This window comes from Triticum urartu, chromosome 7 (genome assembly GCF_003073215.2).
Source record: "Triticum urartu cultivar G1812 chromosome 7, Tu2.1, whole genome shotgun sequence".
Taxonomy (NCBI): Eukaryota; Viridiplantae; Streptophyta; class Magnoliopsida; order Poales; family Poaceae; genus Triticum; species Triticum urartu.
Genome location: NC_053028.1, coordinates 716,219,237 through 716,229,723, shown reverse-complemented (window position 1 = coordinate 716,229,723; position 10,487 = coordinate 716,219,237). Strand labels below are relative to the sequence as shown.

Sequence of the window (10,487 nt, the reverse complement as noted above, 5' to 3'; positions counted from 1 at the left end):
AGATCGTGCAGCTGATAGGCTAGCTTACCCACACAGGCCACTGGAGTTCAGGAGGCGACAGTGAGATCGTTGTCCGATTGTCGATTTTTTGGGCCACCATCCTTGCAGCTGATTGGCTAGCCGCGTCAGGAGTCATACAACGAGTTTCCCGCTGCCTCTTGCTTGAAGTCGATGAAGGCCTTCCACAAGATGTGGTTCCCCTTTATCGGTTTCTCGGTGATAGCATGAGTGAAGGGCAAGTTGCCGAGGGCGGCGACGGAGGAGGAGCCTATCATGGATGTGTCGGCGAGGTCTAGCTCTGATACCGTATAAGAAGACTAGGTAGGTTGATAGAAACAATGCCTTTACTTCGGCATGCCTAAGTGCTAATATAGGGATTGTTACAATAGATCTACAAAAAAAGAGATAAACAAGATCGGTTTACATCACACCGATTATTACAATCGAATAATAACTCTAAGCCTTATCGTTTAACAAAAGAAGTGCCAGTAATATGATACATCCATTGATACAATTTACTAATAGTCCTGTAACACCGGAGCTCTGCTTTTTTTATCAGTTAAACAAATTTTAAGCAAGTATTGTAGGTAGCATAGAAGAAACTACACACAAAACGATACCAATTCATCATCCGTAGTCATAGGCACTACTAGGTAGGAATGGTGAGGTTGGCGTGTAGATAATCAACATGATGACCTTCACATGTTTGGTTCCCAGAAGATAGCTCATCACTAGCATGCCGTGTTGTTGGTCTGCGTGATGGGTTAGGCTCTAGGCACCGAACTGCAGCGCTGAGCACGTTGTATATTTCTCTAGCGGTTTCAGCGCCCGGAAGCTCGAGCCTAGAGTCCAGCAGATCCTTCAGACATAGATCATTCTTGTTGGTTGTCAAGTAGATAGATGAGAGCAAATCGCCTGGATGGGATCCCAAAAAAAGCTCAATAACGAGCACTCCGAAACTATATACATCACATTTCTCAGTCACGTTCTCTGTGTACGCTAGCTCTGCAGTAAATATAGGTCAGTTAATTAGTGTTGCAATTAATTTTCATTGTTCACACGGATACATCACATATGACATATGCAAAAGCAACATATATGACGCATATGTAAGTCTAGAAAATAATACAGAAAAGGATCTATTTTATTTTTACCTGGAGCAAGATAGCCTTTTGTGCCAGCAAGCCTTGTGATATTCGGGCCACTAACATTGAGGATTTTAGCCGTACCAAAATCAGAGATGAAAGCTCTAAATTCCACATCAAGCAAAATGTTGCTGCTTGTTATATCTCGGTGAACTATTGGTGATGTACAATCATGATGCATGTATGCCAAAGCATGAATCACGTCCAACACAATATTTACCCGCCTTTTCCAGTCCAATTCAATTGCCCTTTTGTTGGTTCTAAGTGTTTCCGCCAAGTTTCCTCTCTCCATGTATTCATAGATAAGAAATCTGCCTTGGCTTGAGGAGCAATACCCAAATAGTTTTACGATGTTTCGATGTCGAATCTGCACCAATGCCCCGATCTCGCGATTGAACATTGACTCATTGACGCCATACTCATCTTCTATTGTGCGTATCTTCTTCACTGCAAATATTTCACATGTTGCAAGTCTAGCTTTGTACACAGACCCATATCCTCCGGTTCCAATGCAATGTACCTCGCTGAAATTGTCAGTTGCCTCAGCAATTTGCTTGAACACATTTGTCCCATCAAAGCTCCAAACAGAGAACATGCTTGCTAATTGTGTTACATTATCAGTGGAAGTTGCCTTTGATTTCTTCCTTTCATGCCGAAATTTAAGTATAGCTATGACAAGAACAAGAGATATCAAAATAGGGACTGTGGCTAGTACAATTTTTCCATAAGGTGTCCGTTGTCCTTCGCTCTGAGTTGCACTACTACAGGGGGGCAGTCCTTTCACTACACCACATAACATCTTATTATGCATGAAACATTGGAGTGGAGCTCTCAGGAAAAGCCTACTCTCTGGGATCGGTCCTTCCAATTCATTATAAGATACATCAATGGATGTTAAGCTTTCCATGCTCCCAAATGATGCTGGAATTGAGCCATTCAATTCATTGTGTGAAAGATTCAAAGTATCTAGCATGCTCAGGCCACTAAGTTGGCTTGGTATCGCCCCAACAAATGAATTGTCGCTTAAATCCAACAGGCCTTGTAAGCTTGACACCACGCCTAGCTCGGTAGGGATGTTTCCTTCAAAGTTATTATGACTCAACTTCAAAAAGCGAAGCTTGAGGCAATGTTCAACTGAACCTTTTATTGAACCACTTAGGTTATTTGATGACAAATCTAGGATCTCTAGATTGTACAATGCTCCAATTTCTTGTGGAATGCTACCATAGAGCAAATTATCAGCGAGGCTCAAATGGAACAGACTTTTTACATTGCCCAGTTTACTTGGAAGCTCCCCTTCAAGTTTGTTTGATGAAAGATCGAGCACCTTTAACTGAGACAACAGTCCCATACTTGTGGGTATATTACCCATGATGTTGTTGTTTGAGATGTTCAGCTTGGTAAGATTATGCCAGTCCCTCCAATGGTTAGATAACTGCCCATATAGTTTATTTGAGCTCATATCCATATACACCATATTGGGATGAATTCCCAACTCAGAGATATCTCCTTCTATTTGATTCCTTTCAAGACGAACTCTAACGAGGCTTAAGCAATGTACCAGACTTGACGGCAAAGGTCCATTCAGGTTATTATCAAATGCAGTCAATCTCTCGAGCTTGCCTCCAGCACAGAAGTCAGGTGGCAAGGGACCGGAGAAATTGTTACCATTCAACTGTAGATATTGGAGATCCATTAAGGTACCAATTTCTCGAGGAACATGTCCGCAAAATTTATTACCATCCAGGTGCAAGAGAGAGAGAGCTTGGTCAAATTTCCAAACATATCAGGGAGGGAACCCACGAGTTTGTTGTTGCTAAGTCCTAACTCTTCTAAGTTCATGAGATAACCTAATTCTGGAGGGATACGTCCAAAGAGTTGGTTGTCCCATAGGACCAAGCTAGTGAGATTAACCAAACTCCCAAAGGTAGCAGGGATAGAACCAATGAGTTTGTTGTTCCTAAGATCTAACTTTCTCATATTCACTAGGTACCCAAGTTCTCGAGGAATATGTCCGGAAAGTTGGTTGTCGCCCAGGTACAAGTAACTGAGCTTGGTCAAATTTCCAAATATATCAGGAACGAAACCCATGAGTTTGTTGTGTTGAAGTTCTAACTCAAATAACTCCACGAGGTAACCTAGTTCTCGAGGAATGTGCCCAGAAAGTTGGTTATACCTTAGGTACAAGCTGGTGAGATTAAGCAAACTCCCAAAGGTAGCGGGGATAGAACCCATGAGTTTGTTTTGCCAAAGATGCAGCCCTCCTAAATTCACCAGGTAACCTAGTTCTCGAGGAAGATATCCAGACAATTGGTTATCACCAAGAAACAAGTTATTGAGTTTGGTTAAATTCCCTAAATTTCTTGGGATAGGGCCTGTGAGGTCGTTGCCGGTAAAATCTAACTCTTGTAAGTTCACGAGGTAACCTAGTTCCTGAGGGATATGTCCAGAAAGTTGGTTATAATATAGGTACAAGACAGTGAGATTAACCAATCTCCCCAAGGTAGCCGGGATAGAACCCATGAGTTTGTTTTGACTAAGAACCAACCATCGTAAATTCACGAGGTAACCTAGTTCTGGAGGAAGATATCCAGATAATTGGTTATCAGCCAGGGACAAGTTAGCGAGCTTGGTTAAATTCCCTAAAATTCTTGGGACATGGCCTGTGAGGTTGTTGTTGGAAAAATCTAATGCACGCAGCTTCCTTAGGTAGCCTAGTTCGCTGGGAATGGGACCAGACAAGTGATTGTTTGACAAATCCAGCGCCACAAGGCCCTCTAGGTGTTTTACATGCCTTGGTATTTCACCGGAGAGCTGATTTGCCTGGAGCATTAGATGCCGGAGGTTTGGCAAGGATGATGCTAGAGAAGGTGGTAAGGAGCCCCTTATCTGATTTTGCGCGAGCTGGATACTCGTCAGGGTTGCCAACGCCGAGAAGTTGAGGGTGTGGAGCTCCCCTCTGAGCCCCAAGCCTCGCAGAGAGATCCCGGTGATCACCGGTTGTTGTTGATGCTTGCTGCTGCAGCTGATGCCATGCCAGCTACACGGCCATGAGGTGTTTTCCCAGGATTGCAGTTGGGCTGGTTGGCTTTCTAGTGTGGCTTTCCAGGCAAGAAGTGCTCCTGCCTGTTCCTCCAAAGATGGCCCAGCCATGGCCGAGGCTAGTAGGAGGGTGAGTGAGATGAGCTTTATCAAAGGGGAGGTCTCCATGGCTAGTCGCATAATAGTGTATGCCTTGTGTCTGTCAAACTTGGTGTCACCTTAATATACATGCATGCTAGCTAGCACTTTGACTAGTCATTGGCCATGTGGGCGGCTCCACTTATCACGACTAGCACGCAACGTCCACGCATAATGTATCCAAGACCAAACTATATATGTCCCGTAGTATCCCCACCAATCAGCTCCAAGTACGTGGATCGTGTGTTTTTCAAGCCACAACCTGAGCCGTCCGATTGGATCCCGATGCTGCGATCTGCCCTCACAGGTCTTATGGACGTGCACGTGACAAATTTTAAAACCAAATATACACTCTTCATCAAATATGTTGTTTACATATGCATAGATGCTCACCAGAGTAATATATAAATAGTACTCCTACCTGCTAGTTTGTCTGGGACACGGATAGACCGATGACTTGGATTGAGTCGTCGTCGTCGGGTAGCTTTCCGCTACTCGTAACATCCATAAAATATCAATCCTTTATCAAAAGTGTGTGAGAAACAGCAGGCAGAGTCTTGTTCTCATCACACAACTTCCAACTTGCCCACTGGAGTAGAGTATATATATACATGATTGACGCAACGTACATGAGGAGACCAACAAATCTTACTAGTTGCTGCCCACAGATTCTGGCAAAAAAATCGACAAACATGACCCTTTTCGACAAGTTTTGATCCCTTTTTCTTCGATTCCAGCCCCAAATTCCGACAATTTTGCAAAATGAGAGCATATTTGGTGAGCTAGTCGACCGATCTACCGATTCCACTGATTTGTTTTTTTGATTTTGGAGGTGTTTTGGTGAGACTGCGTTGGAGTTGCTCTCACCAGCAACTCCTTCATTCCACGGGCCATGTACTGTACTACCGACAATAATGTTAATGTGTGTGTGTGTGTGACCAACAGCACAATCATTGAGGCCACCTACTGCCCTACCAATAATGCACATCTCATTTGTGTTATTTGCTTTAAAAAAGTTGTCCTCTATTGATGCGAGGGCGGCATGGTTGGTACTCTTATTTTGCTAATTTGTATGGGTACTAATTCATGTACTTTTAAAAAACTTAATTCCATCTTGTTCCAGCTGATTGTTCTATCGTCTTCATTTTGTGATTTAATTTTTTGACATCCTACTTTAGTCTTGATATCATATATGTATTCTCGTTTCCATCTGTCTGATTATCGTTTTCATCAATTTTTCTATACAATTTTATTCTACTAGTAAGCTTGCACGTGTAACACACGTTCTAATCTTAGCAAGAATTTTTCTCATTCCCCGCTGTAACATACTTGAACAAAAGCTAATCTCCTCCTAAATCAGACCAATACTCCCGTGTTGATCAATTGAAATTTTCAGAACAATCAATACAATCGGTAACTACTTAGGGTACATAGATGGCTTTATTACATATCTTCGCTCAATATAAAATGTATTTCTTTATCAAAATCTTGTAAGCTGCAATTTAGCTTCATTTGCATCTATTTCCTAATGTTAGTAGCAATCACAGAACCCATGCACAACAACCTGGGCGACAATCTTTCTTCTCTTCATTGACGGTGCCTTCGCCACACTACATCGGGTGGCGATGATAGGTTCGATGGGACTGTTGTGCATGGTACCAGGCCAAGCTGCTGGCTCCAACCATCAGAGCAGCCATAGGCTGCAAATAGAAGAATGGTCATTATGTGATACTATAAAACAGCTCGAGCACATCCGTATGGTTAAAGATTCACGGCCATAGTGGCAATAAAGAGTGTTAGTTGTTGCACAGAGCAAGAAGGCCCCGGTGCTTCAATATTGAGCAAAGCAATATGGGAATAGTGCACTATCCTCACCAGTATGACAAGAACCTAATTGCACAGCTCTCTTGTGATTTACACAGTGATGAATAGAATAAAATTACACACATTCATATGAGAACCGCATTGTTTGTTAACAGTTAGTAAGCCTAAATACAAATATTTTCTTTCACATTCTCTGCTGGTTTGAAAGTATGATTGGCTGAATCCTCCTAGACCTTGATTTGAAATATCTACAAAGGTAGTTTTAAGGAACCTTGTAATGATGTGTGAACAAATCATATTGTCAAAAATAACTACAGTAGGCAGGCACGATACTCATGTTGTTCGACTGAATTAATATTATATACAATCTATTTTCCTACTAGGTGGGATAGACAGAAAAAACTGTGAGATAAGCAGCCTCCACAAAGATCAGAAATACATAGATATCTGCAAATATATTGGGTCAGGAGAAAGATTAGGGGACAGTAAAATATTTACATCGACGGAAAGGAAATCCAGTTTCCTTGGCTGTATAACTTTGCTCAAAATCAAAAGCATTGCATTGCTGCTAATGGGCTTTGGCATCAGCAAAGCAAGTCTTGCGATATACTTTGGAATTAAATGAATTAACAAAAAACTCAATTAATGTGCATCATCCAAACTTTTTAGACCTTAGTTTTTGTGAAGCCACTCCTAACAGGTCAGATTGTATATTCGTATATTCTTCTACCCTTTGTTCCCTTGAGCACCACCTCCTTATTCACTTCATTGCATCGAATTTAGGAGATGAAATAGCACAACAACACATAAGTAATATTATATTTTGCATCCTCTATGTGCTTATCTGTAAGCTCAACAATATATGTTTCTCACAACAATAGCAACAATTCATAACACTTATCCCTTCCCACCAAGAGCAATAAAAAATAATAGGCATAGTCAAATATTCCCTGCATCCGGAATTACTTATCGGCCAAACGGATGTATCTAGCACATCTGTTTGAATGACAAGTAATTACGGATGGAGGGAGTATGTGTCAATATTTAACATATTTGATCAGACCAAACTTTTCAAATATAAAAATTTGGGAATTTGGGCGAACATGAGTGAATTACTTTCACTATATAATCAAGAGAAATGAGATATTTGGGCGCCGGTAGCACCACCAAGTAAAGGTGTCCTGAAATAGAATCCCATATAAGCTACAAGATAAATCCATCATGTATGTGGAGCACATAATATTTTAGGAAATCAGAATCACCTCAATAACTAAGAAGTTGATGCTAGATGCATCTTCACTCCACATACCACACAGCCATCTTACAGAACACAATGAGCTCCTCCATTCTGCCACCATCGTAGCCATACATTGTGAAGTGTTGGCTAGTTGGATTTGAAGATTAATCCTTGCTATTCTCCACCCCATTTATGTGAATTGCAAGACGCTGCCACCACCATTGCTATTGTAGAACCTATCTCAAGTATCAACCTCTCCTTCCCAGTTCCTCGTTGCTGGTGCTTATCCTCTATGAATCATGATGGCAACCCAATCATCACAATCTGAAATAATTGTAAAAACAAAATGATAAATGCTGTGATTTCCAAAAGTAGACAGCCATAACCTACTTTGATCACATGACTTCCGGCTTCAATGCTTCATATGCACATGGGTAAGGTAAACTTCAGTCTGAATGTAACATGCAAATCTGATTGTAAAATATACATGATTGATGTGAATGCCAACATGTTGATACATCAGTACAAATGTACAGTATGAAGGTGCCTTCATACTCCATCGCTCAGGCTCCTATTTTAATCAAACATGGCCTGGAGTTTTCAGAGTTAGAGACGGCAATATAGTTTCAACATGTCTAGTAAAGGCTGCACAAAATATTAGACGATGGTGAATGGAGATTCATAGAGGGAAAACCAAAGACGTATTAATTAGCACAAAAAAAATTATTAAAGAAGGGGGCTGGTCAATAAAAATACAACCTTATCTATCCTTATTCTGCCCTTCTATGTGGCAAGAAAAAGCACAAGAAAGTTATCAACTAAATCTTGAATTATATAGATGGGGCAGTTCGCCGGACACATAGAATGGCCTCCGTGAATATCACTCACACCCAAATTAGCTAGCACATGTGAGGCCAAAACTGCAGCTGTACTCACTTTCCTGAATAGCGCGCACTACATAATCAATGGAGAATATCAGTGTGCTGCACCCCAGGTCCTCAAGCAGGTTGATCCACACACAAAATCAACGCACTAGTTCTCCAATTTGACTAATGCTAGTAGTTGTAATGTAATTTGTTCTGAAAGGGAGCAATGTATGTAACATGAGAACTTTGATTGAACCCAATGCTTTGTAAATATAATTATGAGAAACAATTTTGAACTCTCATTGGACAACTCGAAGCAAAATACCAGAAAATTACCAGCGGTGGGTGAAGAAATACTTGTGGTCGAGGCTGGACGTCATGGTCGATTTGCACTCTTGTTCGATGTGGGTCAAGGTCAGGTGATGTGGGTCACGGTCGCTTGCTCGAGGTCAGGTGATGTGGGTCACGGCCGCTTGCTCGAGGTTCATCGATCTGGATAAACTCTCAATTATAGCTGTGCCTACTTTCATGATTGGAACATTAGCAGAAGATGGCAGCTGCGCTTACATGATCAGTCTTATTATCTTCAAGTATGAAATATACAGGAAATTCAAAACAGAAGCTGTGTCTATGGCTGCAGCTGGCAGATAGAAGCAGATCACTATAACCAACTAAGTTCATCCTCATATCTAGCTCGGAAAGATCACCCTGGCCCAGACCAAACCACAGCTCGGAAACAGGAATGGAGATAATTCTTGAGCATATGTTACACTAATGCATTAGATTAGTCTTGGAGAGCGCTCCCATTTTTTCCTAGCATGTTTTTTTTTTGTTTTGCTAAATAGCGACTTCATGAAATTATGCCCACAAATACACTGCCAATTACATGATCGAATTTTCTAAAGGATGAGATCGCTGGGAAGAAAAATTATCAAGATTTAAATCAGCCGATCGAGTCTTGATGGAGCCAATCCAGTTTTCCAAATAATTAAAGTGTCAGTTCACTATAGCACACAACTTAAGAGATTCAACTATCAGAAGGCTTTGCATTTCCGGGCAGATGACCAGCTTGAGAAAACGCGAATCCATGGATGATAGATCAGCGTCCCTTCTTGCCTGCCTGCCTTTGCACGGCCTCGCGCCAGATAATGACTGAATTTATTTTCACATGCTCCTAGATTGACATTGCATGACCCTAAAGCAGGAAACGTACCCAAATTGACCTAAACTGACCTGAGGATCCATGGGCGACGCCGTCAGAACTGAAGGTAGGCTGAGCTGAGCACTGTAGATTCTCTTATACGGGAACCCCAAGAATAACTGCATCAGACGGGATTGAAGCCCCCTTTGCACTGCACTGGTTGCGCGAGGATGGCCAGCCCCTCACGCCCTCGCTCTTCAACTTCCCCCGTGGACGCACCAACCTCCAACACTCAGCGCCATAGTTGTCGCCGCCTCCCCGAGGACGACCACCACAACCCGCTGCCACGGCCATCTTGCTCCACGCCTTCATACTCGGAGCTGGGCGCGGGAGACGCCGACGGCGTGTCTCACCGCGGGTGAGGCCAGGCAGGGCAGGGCGTCCCCGCCGGTGAGTCCCGTGCCTCCGACGGCGCCTAAGACTGGCTCGCCCGTGAGCATGACGAGCTCGAGCGCCTCCTCGTGCAGTTCGGCGACCGGATTCGACGGGAAGGGGCGAGGAAGAGTAGGGCTGCGAGTCCTCGCGCTGGAGCCTGGAGGTAGGGAGGATGTCGAGAGAGGGAGTTGGCGAGTACAGAGCTAGAATGGGGAACGGCTGGGAGACAGGGCAGCCGTGGTGAGAGCAGGACGGTGACGGGTTTGAGAGTGCGTGGGGGCGAGCGTTGTGGCCTTGTGGGGAGTCGTTTCGCGAGCGTGGGGCAAGTCGTTTCGTTAGCGATGGGTTTAACGATGATTTTTAACCAATTAGATGGCTGAGATGGCGAGTTGGATCTGCCTCTTCGTGCTTTTATAGTGGTAGTAGATATAATTTTTTTTCTACAATTGTTCGCCATACCAAAAGTTTGCTTCGGCGTAACCTGTTAGCCTAGTTTAACTCACTGGATGGTAAATGCAATTTGGCTACATCTCTCATGCGCTCATACCTTCCTTGGCTGCTCGCGACAAACATTTTCGATTTCTTGTGCGCCCCATCATCGTCCCTTGAAGCCACATCGAGAGCCGAGTCGATGAGAGGAGACCTCTCCCGCCTACAGG

At 43.0% G+C, this 10,487-nt stretch overlaps 1 long non-coding RNA gene and 1 pseudogene across 2 annotated transcripts; both read right to left on the bottom strand.

Annotated features, from left to right (window-relative positions):
- Positions 1 to 399: 399 nt before the first annotated feature.
- On the bottom strand, positions 400 to 4,398 carry LOC125522672 (annotated as a pseudogene).
- A 1,300-nt stretch (positions 4,399 to 5,698) lies between these two features.
- Positions 5,699 to 10,129, bottom strand: LOC125525831. 2 transcript variants are annotated; one of them, XR_007291447.1, is made up of 4 exons: positions 9,486 to 10,129; positions 8,589 to 8,772; positions 7,412 to 7,710; positions 5,699 to 7,330 (listed from the first exon to the last, which is right to left on the bottom strand). It is a non-coding gene; the product is annotated as an uncharacterized LOC125525831 (long non-coding RNA). The 2 variants fall into 2 exon arrangements; XR_007291446.1 differs by having other exon boundaries at positions 8,589 to 10,129.
- Positions 10,130 to 10,487: the final 358 nt, after the last annotated feature.